The sequence below is a fragment of the Oncorhynchus tshawytscha genome, linkage group LG10, assembly GCF_018296145.1.
Source record: "Oncorhynchus tshawytscha isolate Ot180627B linkage group LG10, Otsh_v2.0, whole genome shotgun sequence".
NCBI lineage: Eukaryota > Metazoa > Chordata > Actinopteri > Salmoniformes > Salmonidae > Oncorhynchus > Oncorhynchus tshawytscha.
The window spans coordinates 73614623-73639485 of NC_056438.1; the positions used below are offsets into that span (position 1 = coordinate 73614623).

The following is a 24863-nucleotide window of genomic DNA, read 5'->3' on the forward strand; positions in this document are numbered from 1 at the left end:
CTTGGGGCTGGAGGCCTGGTGATGATAGGGCTGGAGGCCTGGTGATGATAGGGCTGGAGGCCTGGTGATGATAGGGCTGGAGGCCTGGTGATGATAGGGCTGGAGGCCTGGTGATGATGGGCTGGAGGCTGGAGCTGGAGCAGTGGTATGGGAGGCCTGGTGATGATAGGGCTGGAGGCCTGGTGATGATAGGGCTGGAGGCCTGGTGATGATAGGGCTGGAGGCTGGAGCTGGAGCAGTGGTATGGGAGGACTGGAGGCTGGAGCTGAAGGAGGGTGCAGGTCTGGGCGTGAGTTCTAGGCGTGGGCCGGGATGACGTGTGTGGTTGGTGTCCTTGTGCTCGCGTTACCGTGGCAGCAAGCGAGGCAAAGTGGGGTGGGGGGGGGCGGAGCTTTGGCTTTAGAAGCGGATGGAAGCTGCAGTAGACGTCAGGGAAGGCACTTCCTCTGTCGAGAGAGAAAGACAGGAAGAGAGAGAGAGGTTAGCTTGGTGTTCTATCCTTCCACAGAATCGATTTAGAGTTGATTTCTGCCTTCATTCATTCCTCAGTGAAAACCTCTAGAACATGGTATGATGTTTCCCAAGAGCATGCTGCTTTCCCTTAGTCATTCTCTTCAATCTATAGAGCTCATCTATGCAGCTGTGGGAACAGATCATGTGTAATAATGTCAGCCATGCAGGGGTGTCTGCTGAAACAAACAAAACGTTCACTCTCCAGCACTCCCCAGACACACACACACCACGCCATTCCAAACACACGCACAAACACACCACGCCATTCCAAACACACGCACACACACACCACGCCATTCCAAACACACACACACCACGCCATTCCAAACACACACACACATGCACACACACACACACACACACCATTCCAAACACAGCCTGTACAAAGCACCCTTTCACAACTACCAGCGTTTCTGGTCCGAGTCGGAAAATCAAATCAAACCCCATATCACTTACAGTTGAGCACTGCACAACCAGCTGTGTTAAATCTATTTAGAAAGAGAAAGAAAGCGAGAGAGAGAGAGACAGAGCAAGAAGGTGACGAAGAGAGGGAGAGTGGCAGAGAGAGAGAGAGACAGAGAGAGAGAGAGAGAGAGACAGAGAGAGAGAGAGAGAGAGAGAGGGAAGTGGAGGGAAGGGCGGTCATTTCCCTTTCTCACAAGCAGGGTGTGAGGGGGGACCAATGAGAGCGCGGAATAGCAGCAACATTCTGGGCCGAGCGCCAGGTGAACAGGAGGGGTGGAGCTAAGACGAGGTCAACCTGCCTGAATGACTGTCACCAGAGGGGGGGGGGCAGAGGGAGGGACAGAAAGGGTGGAGTTAAACAGAAAGCCGGAATGACTTGGGAGAAGAGAGAGGGAGGGAGAGATAGAGAGAGAGCGAGAGAGAGAGCGAGAGAGAGGCTAACCTAATCACTCTCCCTGCCATGACAACCTTCTTCCTGGAACTGACTATGAGTTTATTTCCCCTTGCACAATTTACCAAATTTCACAACCAATCAAGTAGAATCTCGCTTCCTGAGAAAGAAACCTACCCAAGCAGGTACAGAAAAATTACAACATTGAACCTGTTATGAACAATTATGACATAACTTGAATGAAACTAGCATAACCATTACAACTGTGTGAAATCATTAACAATACTGATCCCTAACCAAACAGTAACTACGGTTACCTAACCAAACAGTAACTACGGTTACTTATCAATTCCCCTTTTCCACTGCTTGCAGGTGTGACCACCGGTGAAAAGGTGTTGATAATGTAACCATGGTGTTCGCCAGGGGAATTTGATTCATCTGAATCCCACAAGGTCAGTTTCCACGCCACCTCAGGAGAACACCATTTCCTAGAAGACAATGTGCACGTTCAGCAACGCTATAAAACCACTTTGCAACGTGTGTGTGTATGTTTGCCTGTATCATCTCTCTGCAGTAGGAGGATACCATAGGTCACCGTGACCCAGCAACATGGATGTACTTTTACAGTGAGCTGAGAATCATTGAGAGAGAGGGGTGAGGAGAGAGAGGGGGAGGAGAGAGAGGAGGAGGAGAGAGAGGAGGAGGAGAGAGGGGGGGAGGAGAGAGAGGAGGAGGAGAGAGGAGGGAGGAGAGAGAGGGGAGGGAGAGACAGAGGATGAGGAGAGAGAGGAGGAGGAGAGAGAGGGGAGGAGAGAGAGGAGGAGGAGAGAGAGGGGGCGGAGAGAGAGGAGGAGGAGAGAGGGGGAGCAGAGAGGAGGAGGAGAGAGGGGGGGAGGAGAGAGGAGGAGGAGAGAGAGAGGGGGAGTAGAGCGAGGAGGAGGAGGAGAGAGAGGGGGAGGAGAGCGAGGAGGAGGAGGAGAGAGAGAGGGGAGGAGAGAGAGGAGGAGGAGAGAGAGGAGGAGAGAGAGGGGGAGGAGAGAGGAGGAGGAGAGCGAGGAGGAGGAGAGAGAGGATGAGGAGAGAGAGAGGGGGGGAGAGAGAGGATGAGGGGAGAGAGGAGGAGGGAGAGAGAGGAGGAGCAGAGAGGAGGAGGAGAGAGAGGGGAGGAGAGAGAGGAGGAGAGAGGGGGAGGAGAGAGAGGGGGAGGGGAGGGGAGAGAGGAGGAGGAGGAGAGAGAGGAGGAGGAGAGAGGGGGAGGAGGAGAGAGAGTGGGAGGAAGAGAGAGAGGAGGAGGAGAGAGGGGAGGAGAGGGGAGGAGGAGGAGAGAGGAGGAGGAGGAGAGAGAGGGGGAGGAGAGAGTGGGGGGAGAGAGAGGAGGAGGAGAGATAGGAGGAGGAGAGAGAGGGGGAGGAGAGAGGAGGGGGAGAGGGGGAGGAGAGAGAGGAGGAGAGAGAGGAGGATGAGGAGAGAGAGGAGGAGAGTGGGGGAGAGACAGGATGAGGAGAGAGAGGGGGGAGGAGAGAGAGCGGGGAGGAGAGAGAGGGGGAGGAGAGAGAGGAGGAGAAGAGAGAGGGGGAGGCGAGAGAGGGGGAGGAGAGAGAGGAGGAGGAGAGAGGGGAGGAGTAGAGAGAGGAGGAGGAGAAGAGAGAGGGGAGGAGAGAGGGGAGGAGGGAGAGAGAGGAGGAGGAGAGAGAGGGGAGGAGAGAGAGGGGGAGGAGAGAGAGGAGGAGGATAGAGGAGGAGGATAGAGGGGGGGGAGAGAGAGGGTGGAGGAGAGAGGGGAGGAGGAGAGAGAGAGGAGGAGGAGAGAGATGGGGAAGAGAGAGAGGAGGAGGAGAGAGAGGAGGAGGAGGAGGAGGAGAGAGAGGGGGAGGAGAGAGAGGAGAGGAGAGAGAGGGGGAGGAGAGAGAGGATGAGGAGAGAGGAGGAGGAGAGAGAGGAGGAGGAGAGAGATAGGGAGGAGAGAGAGGGGGAGGAGAGAGAGAAGGAGGAGAGAGAGGAGGAGACAGAGGATGAGGAGAGAGGTGGAGGAGGAGAGATGGGAGAGGAGAGAGAGGGGGAGGAGATAGAGGAGAGGAGAGAGAGAGGGGAGGAGAGAGAGGGGGAGGAGAGAGAGGAGTGGAGAGAGAGAAGGGGGAGGAGAGAGAGAGGGAGGAGAGAGGGCAGAGAGAAGAGGAGAGAGAGGGGGAGGAGAGAGAGGAGAGGAGAGAGAGAGGGGGAGAGAGGGGGAGGAGAGAGAGGAGTGGAGAGAGAGAAGGGGGAGGAGAGAGAGAGGGGAGGAGAGAAAGGGGAGGAGAGAAAAGACTGTCCCCAACCAACGAGGGCGTACAGCAGCACCTAGATATTCTGCACAGATTCTGTCAGACCTGGGCCCTGACAGTAAATCTCAGTAAGACCAAAATAATGGTGTTCCAAAAAAGGTCCAGTCGCCAAGGACCACAAATACAAATTCCATCAAGACACCGTTGCCCTAGAGCACACAAAAAACAATACATACCTCGGCTTAAACATCAGTGCCACAGGTAACTTCCACAAAGCTGTGAACGAGCTGAGAGACAAGGCAACATTCGACATACCAATTAGGATCTGGCTAAAAATACTTAAATCAGTTATAGAACCCATTGCCCTTTATGGTTGTGATGTCTGGGGTCCGCTCACCAACCAAGACTTCACAAAATGGGACAAACAGCAAATTGAAACTGCACGCAGAATTCTGCAAAAATATCCTATGTGTACAACGTAAAACACCAAATAATGCATGCAGAGCAGAATTAGGCCGATACCCGCTAATTATCAAAATCCAGAAAAGAGCAGTTAAATTCTACAACCACCTAAAAGGAAGCGATTCCCAAACAAAGCCATCACCTACAGAGAGATGAACCTGGAGAAGAGTCCCCTAAACAAGCTGTTCCTGGGGCTCTGTTCACAAACACAAACAGACCCCAAAGAGCCCCAGAACAGCAGCACAATTAGACCCAACCAAATCATGAGAAAACAAAAAGATAATTACTTGACTGATTGGAAAGAATCAACAAAAAAAACAGAGCAAACTAGAATGCTATTTGGCCCTAAACAGAGAGTACACAGCGGCAGAATACCTGACCACTGTGACTGACCCAAACTTAAGGAAAGCTTTGACTATGTACAGACTCTGTGAGCATAGCCTTGCTATTGAGAAAGGCCGCTGAAGGCAGACATGGCTCTCAAGAGAAGACAGGCTATGTGCACAATGCCCACCAAATGAGGTGGAAACTGAGATGCACTTCCTGACCTCCTGCCAAATGTATGACCATATTAGAGACACATATTTACCTCAGATTACACAGATCCACAAAGAATTTGAAAACAAATCCAATTTTGAAACACTCCCATATCTACTGGGTGAAATTCCACAGTGTGCCATCACAGCAGCAAGATGTGTGACCTGTTGCCACAAGAAAAGGGCAACCAGTGAAGAACAAACACCATTGTAAATACAACCCATATTTATGTTTATTTTTTCCCCCTTTTGTACTTTAACTATTTGCACATTGTTACAACACTGTAAATATATATATATATATATATATATATATATATATATATATATATATATATATATATATATATATATATATTTACAGTGGGGAGAACAAGTATTTGACACACTGCCGATGTTGCAGGTTTTCCTACTTACAAAGCATGTAGAGGTCTGTAATTTTAATCATAGGTACACTTCAACTGTGAGAGACGGAATCTAAAACAAAAATCCAGAAAATCACATTGTATGATTTTAAAGTATTACTCAGAGGAGATCCCCCCCTCAGAATCTCCATATTACTCAGAGGAGATCCCCCTCAGAATCTCCATATTACTCAGAGGAAATCTCCCCCCCGCAGAATCTCCATATTACTCAGAGGAGATCCCCCCCCCAGAATCTCCATATTACTCAGAGGAGATCTTCCCCCTCAGAATCTCCATATTACTCAGAGGAGATCTCCCCCTCAGAATCTCCATATTACTCAGAGGAGATCTCCCCCTCAGAATCTCCATAATACTCAGAGGAGATTCCCCCCCCATCAGAATCTCCATATTACTCAGAGGAGATCTCCCCCCTCAGAATCTCCCCCCCAGAATCTCCATATTACTCAGAGGAGATCTTCCCCCCTCAGAATCTCCATATTACTCAGAGGAGATCCCCCCCCCTCAGAATCTCAATATTACTCAGAGGAGATCTTCTCCACCCTTGAGGAAGAGGCGTGCCATTTCCAGGCCCAGGGAAATGTGCTCATGTGTGGGGACACAAATGCGCGCACAGGAACACTACCTGATCTAACGACCACACGAGGGGACAGCTTTATTACAGGCCATAGTGTCTCTGTCTTCGTCGTCCCCATAGAAACAACAGTGACAGACCACACGAGGGGACAGCTTTATTACAGGCCATACTGTTCCTTACTGTCTTCATCTCCCCCATAGAAACAACAGTGACAGACCACACGAGGGGACAGCTTTATTACAGGCCATAGTGTCTCTAACTGTCTTCGTCGTCCCCATAGAAACAACAGTGACAGCACCGTCAACAACAACGGAAGGGATCTGATGCAGCTCTGTAGAAGCCTGGGTCTGTACTTTGTCAATGGTAGGTTACGGGGGGGACTCTTTGGGGAGATTCATCTACTGCTCACCTCTTGGCCACAGTACAGTAGACTATATGATTACAGACATTGACCAGCTCATTCCCAGCTCATTCACTGTCAAGCCACCAACACCTGTCTGATCACAGCCAAATTACCTTGTTCCTCAAAAGAACAGACATGGAAACAACCACACATTCACAGCCCAGTAAGCTGTACAATATCAGAAATTCATACAGATCGGCCCAAAATAGCACAGAAAGCAACAATGAACCCCAAAATCCAAACCCTCTTAGATAACTTTCTGGACACCACATCCACTCACAGTAAAGAAGCACAACTAAAATTGATTAAAACCATTTATTTTGAAGACCACACCAAAGCAGTCTAAGGCACTGCGTCTCAGTGCAAAAGTGTTTGCGTCACTGCAGTCCCTGGTTTGAATCCAGTCTGCATCACATCCGGACATGATTGGGAATCCATAGGGCGGCTCACAATTGGCCCAGCGTCGTCCAGGTTTGGCCGGGGTAGGCCGTCATTGTAAATAATCATTTTTTCTTAACTTACTTGCCTAGTTAAATAAAGGTTCAATAAAAATAAAAATAAACATGAAAACTGGTTTGATACAGATTTAAAAAGTATAAGAAATAAACAAAGTTACTAAAAGTGGTGTAGGGTGTAAAATCTAAGATAGTAAAAAGCATGAGCTGGTGCCCAGAGAAATGAATTTAGTGTAGAGGTGCTGACTAACGGCGAATAAACTGTAAACTATAAAAATAAATAAAGAGAGTCGTAAACTCTATATATAAACTACCAAGTAATTTATTGGGTAAAACACCAACGTTTCGGCATCACCCTAAAGAAGGCACCCTGAAGAAGGCACCCTGAAGAAGGCACCCCGAAGCCGAAATGTTGGTGTTTTACCCAATAATTTACTGGGAGTTCATATATAGAGTTTGCGAATCTCTTTATTTATTTTTATAGCTTAGGGGGTAAAACATATTACATAATTAAATCAATGTATACCGGCAATATGGGCAGCATCAAAATTGGCAAGAAAATACCAGTATTCTTTAACCAGGGGCGGGGCCTTCGCCAGGGTTGCAATCTGAGCCCTGCACTCTTCAATATTTACATAAATTAATTGGCCACTATTCTAGAAAAATCCTCAAGCCCTGGTGTTAGTCTCCACAATTCAGAGTTTAAATGCCTGCTCTTCGCAGACGACCTGTGCCTGCGGTCACACACAGCACACAGCCTACAGCAGAGCCTGGACCTGCTAGAGCAGTACTGCCAGCCCTGGAAGTAAACCCCAGAAAGACAAAATTAATGATTTTCCAGAGAACATCCAGACCTCAGGAAAATAGACCAAAGTTCTCAAGTCGTACCAAATATATAGAGTATTGCACACACTACAATTACTTAGGTTTCAAATAAGCTCAAATGAACACTTAATGAGGCAGTGAACTGATCGAGAAAGAACACAGGGCATTCTACGCCATTAAAAAACAAATTCAAATACCTATTCAAATTTGGCTAAAACAAATTGAATTTGTCATTGAACCAATTGCACTTTATGGCAGCGAGGTGTGGGGTCAACTTGCAAACAAGATTTCACCCAATGGGACAAGCACCCCATTGAAACCCTGCATGCAGAGTTCTGGACGATGCTACTAAATCAAATCAAATCAAATCCAATTTTATTTGTCACATACACATGGTTAGCAGATGTTAATGCGAGTGTAGCGAAATGCTTGTGCTTCTAGTTCCGACAATGCAGTAATAACCAACAAGTAATCTAACTAACAATTCCAAAACTACTGTCTTATACACAGTGTAAGGGGATAAAGAATATGTACATAAGGATATATGAATGAGTGAGGGTACAGAGCAGCATAGGCAAGATACAGTAGATGGTATCGAGTACAGTATATACATATGAGAGTTAAAGTAGTTAGTTAAAGTGGCTAGTGATCCATGTATTACATATGTATCACTGTATTACTACATGTCCAGAGGAAAACTACAAACAATGCATGCAGGGCAGAATTAGGCCAATACCCACTAATAATAAAAACTCAAAAAAGAGCAATTCAGTTTTGGAAACATCTCAAATACAGAAACCCCCCTCTGATATCATTACCAAGCCCTGCAATGCCAACAGCTGAGCAAAGAAAAGAGTCCCCTCATCCAGCTGGTCCTGGGGCTCACCAACCTGTTCTACTAACATACTGAAGCCTCAGGACCAGAACATCCAATCAATCAGAATAAACCAAATTGCAACACAGTCAAAACAAAACTACATTACCTATTGGGAATCACAAAGCAAAGTGCAGTACTATCTGGCCCTAAATCGACAGTTCACCATTGCAAACTTTAGGAAAACCTTGACAAAATCCAGGCTTAGTGGGCACAGCCTTGCCATTGAGAAGAGTAGAGACAGGAAAACCTAGCTCCCAGTAGATGAAAGGCTGTGCAACCACTGCATCACATCAGAACCCAAGACAGAGCTGCATTTCCTGACAAAATGTGAGAGAGGGAGAGACAGGTAGATGTTTTAATATTGTCACGTCTACTCCCACTCCTCACCTCCGGCGTTCGACTTACTAACCACCGGTCCTGGCATTCATCATTACGCGCACCTGGTCCCCATCATTACGTGCACCCGCGCTTCATCAACAGACACACCTGGACTCCATTACTTCACTCATTACCTCCCCTTTATCTGGCATCCCTTAGGTTCCTTCCCCAGGCAGTATTGACTATGTCTTTCATGTCTGTATTCTACTCGTGTTTCTTGTATTGTGCCGATTATTATTAAACTCACCACCTACAGTTGCTTCCCAAATCCCAGCGTCCACGTTACAAATATGGAGGTGGTTGTTGTTTTAATATGGAGGTGGATGTTGTTTTAATATGGAGGTGGATGTTGTTTTAATATGGAGGTGGATGTTGTTTTAATATGGAGGTGGATGTTGTTTTAATATGGAGGTGGATGTTGTTTTAATATGGAGGTGGATGTTGTTTTAATATGGAGGTGGATGTTGTTTTAATATGGAGGTGGATGTTGTTTTAATATGGAGGTGGCTGTTGTTTTAATATGGAGGTGGCTGTTGTTTTAATATGGATGTTGTTTTAATATGGAGGTGGATGTTGTTTTAATATGGAGGTGGCTGTTGTTTTAATATGGAGGTGGCTGTTGTTTTAATATGGAGGTAGATGTTGTTTTAATATGGAGGTAGATGTTGTTTTAACATGGAGCTAAATGTCGTTTGAGCTTCAGAGTGTGTTGATGTTAAGAAGTGTTTATTTATAGCTGATATCAACACTTTCTTACTGCACACTTAAACCTTTTTTGTGAGATGGATACATTTTCAAATAGGCAATTAACACAAAGTAGCTCAACCAAGCTACTTTGTGTTCCACAGTCACTGGCACACAAACCTGAACAAAAAATATATATCCTAAATCCCTTACCTTACAAATGCTATTTGCAATTGAACACTTTTCAATTTGATTACTAATCCAAGTCAATAAAGTGTGTTTCAGATTCTCTGGTGGTTGCCATGGTTTCCGTGAGCTGAGGTAGTCAGCCTGTTCCCATATGGAACGTTAGTGAGAGCCAATGAGATATTAACCCTTATTAAGACACTATCATGCCAAGACACAGATCTCCTTCAGAGCTATTGATTTCTTCATCTCAAAGACCACTCGTATCACTAGTTCGCCACTCCCTGCATTTCATTCTATTACTGTATATTTCATTTGACAGTATCTCTTCAACACATACATAGACAGGACGACACACACAGCACATACGTTGCCTGTTTGCGCCTCCCTTCTTTCTCCAGTCTTCCCCCAAACCTCTATCTCTCCATCTCTGTGCCCTCAATATGACTGTCTGGTTTGCTATGTCCCAGAATGCTTAACGGTACTACAGTCGCTCGCTCTCCAAGGTCACAGAGACTGGTGCAAGGTTACACAGACTGGGGGGAGGGAGTGAGCAAAAGACATGCCCTGTTTTTCTTTCTTTCACCACTTTGCAGGAACAGGAAGAGGACCTCGCTGACAGCAGGAAGAGGACCTCGCTGACAGCAGGAAGAGGACCTCACTGACAGCAGGAAGAGGACCTCACTGACAGCAGGAAGAGGACCTCACTGACAGCAGGAAGAGGACCTCACTGACAGCAGGAAGAGGAACTTGCTGACAGCAGGAAGAGGACCTCACTGACAGCAGGAAGAGGACCTCACTGACAGCAGGAAGAGGACCTCACTGACAGCAGGAAGAGGACCTCACTGACAGCAGGAAGAGGACCTCACTGACAGCAGGAAGAGGAACTTGCTGACAGAAGGAAGAGGACCTCACTGACAGCATGAACAGGACCTTGCTGACAGCAGGAAGAGGACCTCACTGACAGCATGAACAGGACCTTGCTGACAGAAGGAAGAGGACCTCGCTGACAGAAGGAAGTGGAGCTCGCTGACAGCAGGAAGTGGACCTCACTGACAGCAGGAAGTGGACCTCACTGAAGAGGACCTCACTGACAGGAAGAGGACCTTGCTGAGCAGGAAGAGGACCTCACTGAAGGAAGAGGACCTCACTGACAGCAGGAAAGGACCTGGACCTCACTGACAGCAGGAAGAGGAACTTGCTGACAGAAGGAAGAGGACCTCACTGACAGCAGCAGGACCTTGCTGACAGAGGAAGAGGACCTCACTGACAGCATGAACAGGACCTTGCTGACAGAAGGAAGAGGACCTCACTGACAGAAGGAAGTGGAACTCACTGACAGCAGGAAGTGGACCTCACTGACAGCAGGAAGAGGACCTTGCTGAGCAGGAAGAGGACCTCACTGACAGCAGGAAGAGGACCTTGCTGAGCAGGAAGAGGACCTCACTGACAGCAGGAAGAGGACCTCACTGACAGCAGGAAGAGGACCTCACTGACAGCAGGAAGTGGACCTCACTGACAGCAGGAAGTGGACCTCACTGACAGCAGGAAGAGGACCTTGCTGAGCAGGAAGAGGACCTCACTGACAGCAGGAAGAGGACCTCACTGACAGCAGGAAGTGGACCTCACTGACAGCAGGAAGAGGACCTTGCTGAGCAGGAAGAGGACCTCACTGACAGCAGGAAGAGGACCTCACTGACAGCAGGAAGAGGACCTCGCTGACAGCAGGAAGAGGACCTCACTGACAGCAGGAAGAGGACCTCACTGACAGCAGGAAGTGGACCTCGCTGACAGCAGGAAGAGGACCTCACTGACAGCAGGAAGAGGACCTCACTGACAGCAGGAAGAGGAACTTGCTGACAGCAGGAAGTGGACCTCGCTGACAGCAGAAAGAGGACCTCGCTGACAGCAGGAACAGGAATTGTCTACAGAGCATCACCTCATGGTCACCGGACACCCCACGCCACTTTGTGCCCGATCATCAACTCAAATCATGAGCACATTAAACAGACACATGAATGAACCATGAGTTACACTTACAGACAGACTGCTGCCTGTGGTGGGAGTCAGAGTCACATTAAATGACATCATCATAATGACTCTGTTTTCTTCTCCCATTGAGTTAAAAAAAAGCAGTGGAAAGAAGAGATGATTCATCTCAAAGGGTTTTATGTGTCCAACTAAACCACAAGGTTCAAAAACATCTACCTACATGGACATATTACCTCAATTACCTCAACTAACCTACCCCCCACACACATGGACTCTGTACTGGTACCCCCTGTATATAGCCTCCATATTAATTATGTACCCCCTGTATATAGCCTCCACATTAACTCTGTACCCCCTGTATAGAGCCTCCACATTAACTCTGTACCCCCTGTATATAGCCTCCACATTAACTATGTACCCCCTGTATATAGCCTCCACATTAACTCTGTACCCCCTGTATATAGCCTCCACATTAACTCTGTACCCCCTGTATATAGCCTCCACATTAACTCTGTACCCCCTGTATATAGCCTCCACATTAACTCTGTACCCCCTGTATATAGCCTCCACATTAACTCTGTACCCCCTGTATATAGCCTCCACATTAACTCTGTACCCCCTGTATATAGCCTCCACATTAACTATGTACCCCCTGTATAGAGCCTCCACATGTTACTTTACTGATGCACTTTAATTATTTGTTATTTAATTTATTTTACTTATCTATTTTTTACTTAACACGTTTTTCTTAAAACTGTATTGTTGGTTAAGGGCTTGTAAGTAAGCATTTCACTGTAAGGTCTACTACACCTGTTGTATTCAGCATTTCACTGTAAGGTCTACTACACCAGTTGTATTCAGCATTTCACTGTAAGGTCTACTACACCTGTTGTATTCAGCATTTCACTGTAAGGTCTACTACACCAGTTGTATTCAGCATTTCACTGTAAGGTCTACCACACCTGTTGTATTCAACGCATGTGACAAATACATTTGATTTGATTTGATTTGTGGTGTGTACATGATGTTAGAGACAGGTTCACTCCTCTGTGTGTAGGACTATGGTGGGGAGGTGGCACCAGTTGTGTAGCCTAGCCTGCTATTTTGGACAGCCTGACAATATGGAGCACAGCCTGACAACATGGAAAGTTACAACAGTCGAGGCTATGTGTTAATTGTGCAGGCTGGCATAGGGGTTACCATTGTGACTAAACCGCTAGCAATGTCTTGCAGTCCACAAAAACGTAGGGTGTGGTTCACAGTTATGATACAGCTTCCTGAGGAATGACTGGGCGCTGGATAGATTATTAGCCTAGCGCTGCTAAGGCTTCCTGAGGAATGACTGGGCGCTGGATATATTATTAGCCTAGCGCTGCTAAGGCTTCCTGAGGAATGACTGGGCGCTGGATATATTATTAGCCTAGCGCTGCTAAGGCTTCCTGAGGAATGACTGGGCGCTGGATATATTATTAGCTAGGTGCTGCTTGAGCTCGTGCTGCAGCTACAGTCACAGAGGCTACATTCAAAGTTTGTTGCAGCTGACAGCATCTTCAGAAAGCACTCACACCCCTTGAATTTTTTAACATTTAGCTGTGTTACAGCCTGAATTTAAAATGGATTAAACTGAGATTTTGTGCCACTGTCCTACACACATTACCCCATAATGTCAAAGTGGAATTATGTTTTTAGAGTGCCACATTTTAAACACAGATTCAACAACAAAGACAAGGGAGGTTTTCCAATGCCTGGCAAAAAGAAGAGCACCATTTTGGTAGATGGGTAAAAAAAAACAATTTTAAAAAGCTGACATTTTGAATATCCCTTTGAGCATGGTGAAGTTATTAATTACACTTTGTATGGTGTATCAATATACTCAGTCACTACAAAGATACGGGTCTCCTAGGAAGGAGGCACGAGAGGAAGGACACTGCTCAGGGATTTCACCATGACACCAAAACAGTAACAGAGTTTAATGGCTGAGAGTTTAAAACTGAGGATGGTTCAACAACATTGTAGTTACTTACCAAGACAACATTGAATGTTCCCAAGTGGCCTAGTTACAGTTTTGACTTAAATCGGTTTGAAAATCTATGGCAAGATTTGAAAATGGCTGTCTAGCAATGATCAACAACCAACATGATAGAGCTTGAAGAATTAAAAAATATATATAATTTGCAAATATTGTACAATCCAGATGTGCAAAGCTCTTAGAGACGCTGAGGCAATCGCTGAGATTCTAACAGGCATTGACTCAGGGGTGTGATACTTATGTAAATTATATATTTCTGTATTTCATTTTCAATAAATTAGCAAAAAATGTCTTCCCAAATCCCAGCTTCCACACTAATTTTCACTTTTTCATTTTGTGTGCAGATGGGTGAGAAAATAAATACATATTAAATCCATTTTAAATTCAGGCTGTAACACAACAGTAAGAATTATTTCTGAAGGCAATGTACTTGCACTCTCCAAAGCATGTAAATGAAGCTTACAAATGATGAATGTCTGAAGAATAGTGTGCATAATGGGAGCAAAGAACTGAAATATTCTGAGCTGTTAGCGAAACTATTTGCATGTGCGAACAAAACTAACCTAGCATGGAATGAGGACCCTAATTGAACTGTCCTGAGAGCTGCCTGTATGTGCCACTCACAGAAAGAAAACGCCACAGCAGTTTATTTCCCTGTTCTTTAGTAAAGGAGAGGAGCATCCAGTTTCAGCATAATGAAAGAGTCAAAGTCAGGGCGAAATAGGCCTTCGAAGTGGAGGGTGCAGGAGGAAGCCCAATACCATGGCTGTTTGGTTTAAATATCAGAGGAAGAGGAACAGGTTATGTTTAGAAATACGCATTGCACAACAAACAACGGCTTTTCATTCCAATAAGAGCAAACAGAGCATCAGTACACAATGAGATCTGACACCCACACAGTCTCTAAACACACACACACTCTGACATGTACCCTGTGGTGTGGCCCACACACACACAGTCTCTAAACACACACACACTCTGACATGTACCCTGTGTGTACCCTGTGGTGTGGCCCACACACACACAGTCTCTAAACACACACACACACACACTCTGACATGTACCCTGTGGTGTGGCCCACACACACACAGTCTCTAAACACACACACACGCTGACATGTACCCTGTTGTGTGGCCCACACACACAATCTCTAAACACACACACACACGCTGACATGTACCCTGTTGTGTGGCCCACACACACACAGTCTCTAAAAACACACACGCTGACATGTACCCTGTTGTGTGGCCCACACACACACAGTCTCTAAACTGACATGTACCCTGTTGTGTGGCCCACACACACACAGTCTCTAAACACACACACATGCTGACATGTACCCTGTTGTGTGGCCCACACACACACATTCTCTAAAACACACACACGCTGACATGTACCCTGTTGTGTGGCCCACACACACACAATCTCTAAAACACACACACATACGCTGACATGTACCCTGTTGTGTGGCCCACACACACACATTCTCTAAACACACACACACTCTGACATGTACCCTGTGGTGTGGCCCACACACACACAGTCTCTAAACACACACACACACACGCTGACATGTACCCTGTTGTGTGGCCCACACACACACATTCTCTAAACACACACACACACACGCTGACATGTACCCTGTTGTGTGGCCCACACACACACAATCTCTAAAACACACACACATACGCTGACATGTACCCTGTTGTGTGGCCCACACACACACAGTCTCTAAACACACACACGCTGACATGTACCCTGTTGTGTGGCCCACACACACACAATCTCTAAACACACACACACATACGCTGACATGTACCCTGTTGTGTGGCCCACACACACACAGTCTCTAAACACACATACACGCTGACATGTACCCTGTTGTGTGGCCCCACACACACAGTCTCTAAACACACACACACACGCTTACATGTACCATGTTGTGTGGCCCACACACACACAGTCTCTAAACACACACACACGCTGACATGTACCCTGTTGTGTGGCCCACACACACACAGTCTCTAAACACACACACACGCTGACATGTACCCTGTTGTGTGGCCCACACACACACAGTCTCTAAACACACACACACACGCTTACATGTACCATGTTGTGTGGCCCACACACACACAGTCTCTAAACACACACACACGCTGACATGTACCCTGTTGTGTGGCCCACACACACACAGTCTCTAAACACACACACACACTGACATGTACCCTGTTGTGTGGCCCACACACACACAGTCTCTAAACACACACACACACGCTGACATGTACCCTGTTGTGTGGCCCACACACACCAGTCTCTAAACACACACATACTGACATGTACCCTGTTGTGTGGCCCACACACACACATTCTCTAAACACACGCACACACACGCTGACATGTACCCTGTTGTGTGGCCCACACACACACAATCTCTAAAACACACACACACGCTGACATGTACCCTGTTGTGTGGCCCACACACACATAATCTCTAAACACACACACACATACGCTAACATGTACCCTGTTGTGTGGCCCACACACACACAGTCTCTAAACACACACACACGCTGACATGTACCCTGTTGTGTGGCCCACACACACACAGTCTCTAAACAACACACACACACTGACATGTACCCTGTTGTGTGGCCCACACACACACATCTCTAAACACACACACACATACGCTAACATGTACCCTGTTGTGTGGCCCACACACACACAGTCTCTAAAACACACACACGCTGACATGTACCCTGTTGTGTGGCCCACACACACCAGTCTCTAAACACACACATACTGACATGTACCCTGTTGTGTGGCCCACACACACACGCTGACATGTACCCTGTTGAGTGTTTAAGCTGCCGTGAATGTCTGACTGTGTGGCCACGTATGTAACCGTCAGAATGATGGTGTGTTTGTACACAGGGACGTGTTAAACTCATGACCAGACACATGGAGGATAATGGCTCCCCTCGTGATCTAACGAGGAAGCCATCGGCTCACATTTACATTTGTGTCTCATTGACAGTCAACAGGTGAAACTGCACACGCTAGAACAGACCTCCTATTGCTCTGCTTGTGGCATTTGATTGATACCGTATGGTGCACATAAGAAGCTTTTTGATCAGTACTAGGGCCAGGAGTTTTTCTGTCTCCTGATCAGGAAACTCTCCTGACCCTAGTTAGGTGACCTAGACCCAGGGGAGAATGGGCCCTCTCTCATTGAAGCCACAGAAGTCCAAGGCCGACCGCGGTGTTGCAGGCATTGTTAGCAGAAAACAGGACCTAACCTAACCTCCTTACCTAACCTCATTTCCTTACCTAACCTAATTTCCTTACCTAACCTCATTTCCTTACCTAACCTCATTTCCTTACCTAACCTCATTTCCTTACCTAACCTCATTTCCTTACTTATCCTCATTTCCTTACCTAACATAATTTCCTTACCTAACATAATTTCCTTACCTAACCTCATTTTCTTACCTAACATCCTTCCCTTACTTAACATAATTTCTTTACCTAGCATCATTTCCTTACTTAACATCATTTCCTTACCTAACATCATTTCCTTCCCTAACCTAATTTCCTTCCCTAACCTAATTTCCTTACCTAACCTCATTTCCTTACCTAACCTCATTTCCTTACCTAACCTCATTTCCTTACCTAACATAATTTCCTTACCTAACCTCATTTCCTTACCTAACCTCATTTCCTTACCTAAACCCCATTTCCTTACCTAACCTAATTTCCTTACCTAACCTAATTTCCTTACTTAACATAATTTCCTTACCTAACCTCATTTCCTTACCTAACATAATTTCCTTACCAAACCTCATTTCCTTACCTAACATAATTTCCTTACCTAGAATCATTTCCTTACCTAACATCATTTCCTTACCTAACCTCATTTCCTTACCTAACATCATTTCCTTACCTAGCATCATTTCCTTACCTAACATAATTTCCTTCCCTAACCTCATTTCCTTACCTAACATCATTTCCTTACCTAACATCATTTCCTTCCCTAACCTAATTTCCTTCCCTAACCTAATATCCTTCCCTAACCTCATTTCCTTACCTAACCTCATTTCCTTACCTAACCTCATTTCCTTACCTAACCTCATTTCCTTACCTAACATCATTTCCTTACCTAACCTCATTTCCTTACCTAGCATCATTTCCTTACCTAACATCATTTCCTTACCTAACCTAATTTCCTTACCTAACCTAATTTCCTTACCTAACATCATTTCCTTACCTAACCTCATTTCCTTACCTAACCTCATTTCCTTACCTAACATCATTTCCTTACCTAACCTCATTTCCTTACCTAGCATCATTTCCTTACCTAACATCATTTCCTTCCCTAACCTCATTTCCTTACCTAACATCATTTCCTTACCTAACATCATTTCCTTCCCTAACCTAATTTCCTTCCCTAACCTAATTTCCTTACCTAACATCATTTCCTTACCTAACCTCATTTCCTTACCTAACATAATTTCCTTACCTAGCATAATTTCCTTACCTAACATAATTTCCTTCCCTAACATAATTTCCTTACCTAGCATCATTTCCTTACCTAACATAATTTCCTTACCTAACATCCTTCCCTTACCTAACCTCATTTCCTTACCTAACCTCATTTTCTTACCTAACATAATTTCCTTACCTAACCTCATTCCCTTACCTAACCTCATTTCCTTACCTAACATCATTCCCTTACCTAACATCCTTCCCTTACCTAACATAATTTCCTTACCTAACATAATTTTCAATTTGCGGATCAATAAATTAGATCCATATATTAATTATCCCTTGGTAGGTCATGTTAGCACTGGTAACCAGGCTTATATAGAACCTGTAGTATGTTTATGATGAGTTGAATCACCAGAAAGATTGTTGTAAGTTTTAAATAGCAATGAATCACATGATAAGTTATGATGTTTTAAAACTAACAATCAATCCTTAGTTACTACACAAGCCAGAGTGAGAGAGTGAGAATGAGAGAGAGAGAGATAGAGGGAAAGAGGAAGAGAGAGAGAAAGAGCATTGAGAGAGGTAGAGAGAGAGAGCGAGAGAGAGAGAGAGAGAGAGAAAGTGAGGGGTATCATTAAAAGTTATAGCCTGCTGTCTCTCTCTGTCTCTGAAGTGGATGTCTGGGGTTTCCCACAGGGGCTTGCAGGGCTGATGTAACATCATGGGTCCAGAACAACAACATGACTGTGTTGACACATCTACCCTTTACCACACACACACACACACACATATATGTTAGCACACACACATCTACCCTTTACCAAACACACACACATCTACCCTTTACCACACACACACACACATATGTTAGCACAAACATATCTACCCTTTACCAAACACATCTACCCTTTACCAAACACATCTACCCTTTACCAAAAACATCTACCCTTTACCAAACACATCTACCCTTTACCAAACACATCTACTCTTTACCAAACACATCTACCCTTTACCAAACACATCTACCCTTTACCAAACACATCTACCCTTTACCACAGACATCTACCCTTTACCACAGACATCTACCCTTTACCACACACACACATATGTTAGCACAAACACATCTACCCTTTACCACACACATCTACCCTTTACCAAACACACACATCTATGTTAGCACACAGATATCTACCCTTTACCAAACACATCTACCCTTTACCAAACACATCTACCCTTTACCAAACACATCTACCCTTTACCACACACATCTACCCTTTACCAAACACACACACACATCTACCCTTTACCACACACATCTACCCTATACCAAACACATCTACCCTTTACCACACACATCTACCCTTTACCAAACACATCTACCCTTTACCAAACACACACACACATCTACCCTTTACCACACACATCTACCCTATACCAAACACATCTACCCTTTACCACACACATCTACCCTTTACCACACACATCTACCCTTTGTAGATGAATTTGTTCTTAACTGACTTGCCTAGTTAAATAAAGGTAAAATTAAATTTACCACACACACACACACACACACACACACACACACACACACCCACACACACACACAACACATCACACACACACACACACACACACACACACACACACACACACACACACACACACACACACACAGAGAGAGGCTTGGAGTGGACAACTAACCCCTAAGGGCCTAGCTCTATGACATACACCTAAAATAATCAAATGTATTCAAAAATAGAGCTCTTTGGCCACGCACACCAATGTATTCAGTGGGGCCTGAAATGATTGACACCCTTGAAAATAGAGGTCTTTCGTCATACACAGCAATGGTGGGTTTGGCGTCGATATGAGAATGAATGAGCAGAAAATAAGCTACTGTAAAACATGGTGCTGGATCGTTGATGTTATGGGGCTATTTTGCTTCCACTGGTCCTGGGGCCTTGTTAAGGTCAACAGCATCATGAAATCGACCCAGTACTAGGACATTTTAGCCAAAAACCTGGTTGTCTCTGCCAGGAGGCTGACACTTGGCCGCAAATGGATTTTCCAACAAGACAATAACCCCAAGCAAATATCAAAATCCACAAAGAAATGGTTAATTGGCCACAAAATCAACATGTTGAAATGGCATTCTCAAACTCTGGACTTGAACTCCATTGAAAACCTGTTGTTTTAACTGAAGAGGGCAGTACATCAGGGCAGATGAAGGATATCACAGATCTGGAAAGATTCTGTATGGGGAAATGGTCTAACATCCCTCCCAATGTGTTCTCCCATTTCAGAAAATATTTTAGAAAAAGTCTCAGTGCCGTTATCCTCGCAAGGTGTACTTCCTGTTCACTCACGACTGCACAGCCAGGCACCATTATCCTCGCAAGGTGTACCTCCTGTTCACTCACGACTGCAAGGCCAGGCACCATTATCCTCGAAAGGTGTACTTCCTGTTCACTCACGACTGCAAGGCCAGGCACCATTATCCTGCAAGGTGTACTTCCTGAAAACCACGACTGCAAGGCCAGGCACCATTATCCAGGGCAGGTGTACTTCCTGTTCACTCACAGATCTGCACAGCCAGGCACCATTATCCTCGCAAGGTGTACTTCCTGTTCACTCACGACTGCACAGCCAGGCACCATTATCCTCGCAAGGTGTACTTCCTGTTCACTCACGACTGCAAGGCCAGGCACCATTATCCTCGCAAGGTGTACTTCCTGTTCACTCACGACTGCAAGGCCAGGCACCATTATCCTCGCAAGGTGTACTTCCTGTTCACTCACGACTGCAAGGCCAGGCACCATTATCCTCGCAAGGTGTACTTCCTGTTCACTCACGACTGCAAGGCCAGGCACCATTATCCTCGCAAGGTGTACTTCCTGTTCACTCACGACTGCAAGGCCAGGCACGACTCCAACACCATCATTAAGTTTGCCGACGACACAACAGTGGTAGGCCTGATCACTAACAACGATGAGACGGCCTATAGGGAGGAGGTCAGAGACCTGGCCATGTGGTGCCAGGACAACAACCTCTCCCTCAACATGATCAAGACAAAGGAGATGATTATGGACTACAGGAAAAGGAGGACCGAGCACGCCCCCATTCTCATTGACGGGGCTGTAATGGAGCACGTTGAGAGCTTCAAGTTCCTTGGTGTCCACATCACCAACAAACTAACATGGTCCAAACACACCAAGACAGTCGTGAAGAGGGCACGACAAAACCTATTCCCCCTCAGGAGACTGAAAAGATTTGGCATGGATCCTCAGACCCTCAAAAGGTTCTACAGCCGCACCATCAAGAGCATTGGTTGCATCACTGCCTCGTAGGGCAACTGCTCGGCCTCCGACCACAAGGCACTACAGAGGGTAGTGCGTACGGCCCAGTACATCACTGGGGCCAAGCTTCCTGGTATCCAGGAGCTCTATACCAGGCAGTGTTAGAGGAAAGCCCCCCCCCCCCACTCTTTTACACCACTGCTACTTTCTGTTGTTATCATCTATACACAGTCACTTTAATAACTCTACCTACATGTACATATTACCTCAACTAACCAGTGCCCCCACACATTGACTCTGTACTGGTACCTGCTGTATATATTGTTATTTTACTGCTGCTCTTTAATTACTTGTTACTTTTATCTCTTCTTTTTATCCATATTTTTTTTAACTGCATTGTTGGTTAAAGGCTCGTCAGTAAGCATTTCACTGTAAGGTTTACACCTGTTGTATTCGGCGCGTGTGACTAATAAAGTTGGATTTGATTTGAAGGTGAGGTATAGAAAGGTATTGAAAACAGGGGTGTCAATCATTTTGACCTCTACTTAAACTTTAACTTCTACTTAAAAAAAAAAAAAATATGTTACTTGTTCAAAAATATATCTTTCTCTGAGCAATTGTTATTAGTAAAATAATATAATTTCCCCAAAAATGTTTTGCATACAATATAGCTCAGAATGTGTAATATGTATTTGATACAGTCATCTTTGCTCATCTTTCTCAAGGGTGTCAATCATTTCAGGCTCCACTGTGCATTGTCAGTGTAGGAATGTGTCTCTTCCAGAGATTTTAACCGATATACAAGGATGATTTTACATTCATGATTCTATTAGTAGCTTTGCATTTAAAGCCTTGCAGTAACAAAGTAACACGGTTGTCTTTAGGTCAAGCCACAGCTGAACCCTGTCTGGTATTTTTTTTGACGAACTCATTGGCCTTATTGCTTGAGTGTCTGCTGTGAGATTGGAAAAGTTGGGAGTTCAACCCCCATCCTAGTCATACCAAAAACTGTAAAAAAAAAATGGGACCCAGTGCATCTCTGTTTGGCACTAAAGGATTACTTCTGGATTTTGGCAGTGAGGCCCTTTATCGACTTCACCAGTCAGATGAACTTGTGGATACCATTTGTATGTCACTTTGTACAGTATGAAGGAAGTTAGAGGTTGTTTTGTGAGCCAATGCTAACTAGAATTAGCGCAATGACTGGAAGTCTGTGATATACCCATAGACTTCCAGTCATTGCGCTAACGCTAGTTAGCAATTGCGCTAGCGCTAGTTAGCAGCTTCCTTCAAACCGCACGCAGAGACATAACAATAGTTTCCATGTGTTCATCTAACTCTGGGGAAGTAGATAAAAGCCCACATGACCAAAATCGCAAAGTATCCCTTTAAGAAAAAAGATTGGGGGTAAGGCCCTGCGATAGACTGGCGTCCTGTCCATGGGGTGTACTTGTACATCAAGCTGGCTCACGCTACATAAACAGGATATAGACTGCTGCTCCTATTTCAGCTTGCACAAGCCAAGGCTGCTTACTTACAGAACTTACAATTGTCTATAGGTCAGGTCACAGCTCAACCCTTCACTATTATTTATTTTTCAGTATGTTTTTAATTCATTCCAGGCATAATACTTCAAATCTACCGAGACAATGAAATCAGATAACCAGGTAAGCTGCCAGTAGTCTGGTTCAGTTACGGTCAACCTACCAAGCATTCACGGTTGGACCGTGTAGCAGAGGTGGAATTGCCGGTTACCTCAGTGCCATGACAGCATGGTATGGAGTGTGATATGGGTGTAATATGAGGTGTCACACGGTTACCTCAGTGCCATGACAGCATGGTATGGAGTGTGATATGGGTGTAATATGAGGTGTCACACGGTTACCTCAGTGCCATGACAGCATGGTATGGAGTGTGATATGGGTGTAATATGAGGTGTCACACGGTTACCTCAGTGCCATGACAGCATGGTATGGAGTGTGATATGGGTGTAATATGAGGTGTCACACGGTTACCTCAGTGCCATGACAGCATGGTATGGAGTGTGATATGGGTGTAATATGAGGTGTCACACGGTTACCTCAGTACCATGACAGCATGGTATGGAGTGTGATATGGGTGTAATATGAGGTGTCACACGGTTACCTCAGTGCCATGACAGCATGGTATGGAGTGTGATATGGGTGTAATATGAACACAGTGGTAAACAAGGTAATAACATGCCTGTAAACACAAAGCCGTCACTATACTGAAGGCTTAACTTGTCAGTGGGAACCTCTCAGGCACTTAATCCTGTCCTCAGGGCAGAGCACAGATCATAGAGAGACATTGGGAAACATCCACACACACATACATACACACACACACACACACACACACACACACACACACACACACAGACAGAGTGCTAGGGCACACACACACACACACACACACACACACACACACACACACACACACACACACACACACACACACACACACACACACACACACAGAGTGCTAGGGCACAGACACACACACAGAGTGCTAGGGCCAGACACACACACAGAGTGCTAGGGCCAGACATACACACAGAGTGCTAGGGCCAGACACACACACAGAGTGCTAGGGCCAGACACACACACAGAGTGCTAGGGCCAGACACACACACAGAGTGCTAGGGCCAGACATACACACAGAGTGCTAGGGCCAGACATACACACACAGAGTGCTAGGGCCAGACACACACACAGAGTGCTAGGGCCAGACACACACACAGAGTGCTAGGGCCAGACATACACACACAGAGTGCTAGGGCCAGACACACACACAGAGTGCTAGGGCCAGTCACACACACACAGAGTGCTAGGGCCAGACACACACACAGAGTTTGCTATTTTGCTGCTGGGCCAGACACACACACAGAGTGTTTAGGGCCAGACATACATTCCACAGAGTGAAGGGCCAGACACACACACAGAGTGCAAAGGGCCAGACATCACACACAGAGTGCTAGGGCAAAGACATACACACACAGAGTGCTAGGGCCAGAAGGCAACAGAGTGCTAGGGCCAGACATTCACACAGAGTGCTAGGGCCAGCACACACACAGAGTGCATCCTAGGGCCAGATCCACACACACACCAACACTACAAGCAAAGCTCCATTGTCAGCAATTTATTCCACGAGGGATTTGGAAAGAACCATACAGTTAAAAAATAAAATGTCCATTTGCAATTTATTTTACAAGGCAAAGATCTCCATTCTCAAAGAGATGTTTAATCAGCAAGATCAAGTCATTCCACAGAGGAAAGATCCATTCTACAAGGCAAAGATCCATTCTACAAGGCAAAGATCCATTCTACAAGGCAAAGCTCCATTCTACAAGGCAAAGCTCCATTCTACAGAGGAAAGATCCATTCTACAAGGCAAAGATCCATTCTACAAGGCAAAGCTCCATTCTACAAGGCAAAGCTCCATTCTACAAGGCAAAGCTCCATTCTACAAGGCAAAGATCCATTCTACAAGGCAAAGCTCCATTCTACAAGGCAAAGCTCCATTCTACAGGGCAAAGATCCATTCTACAAGGCAAAGATCCATTCTACAAGGCAAAGCTCCATTCTACAAGGCAAAGATCC

General features: G+C 45.6%; 1 protein-coding gene across 16 annotated transcripts in view; it reads right to left on the reverse strand.

Annotated features, from left to right (window-relative positions):
- LOC112238601 (muscleblind-like protein 1) overlaps positions 1 to 24863 on the reverse strand; it is an 86330-nt gene that overhangs the window by 43250 nt on the left and 18217 nt on the right. For 15 of the 16 annotated variants that reach the window (XM_042329022.1, XM_042329027.1, XM_042329030.1 and 12 more), the window contains exon 2: positions 1 to 446. This exon is cut by the window's left edge and continues 631 nt beyond it. The gene's annotated coding sequence lies outside the window, so the exon portion shown is untranslated. Of the gene's footprint in view, positions 447 to 969; positions 1099 to 24863 lie in introns of those variants that run through there. The other variant, XM_042329023.1, reaches the window with a different exon arrangement.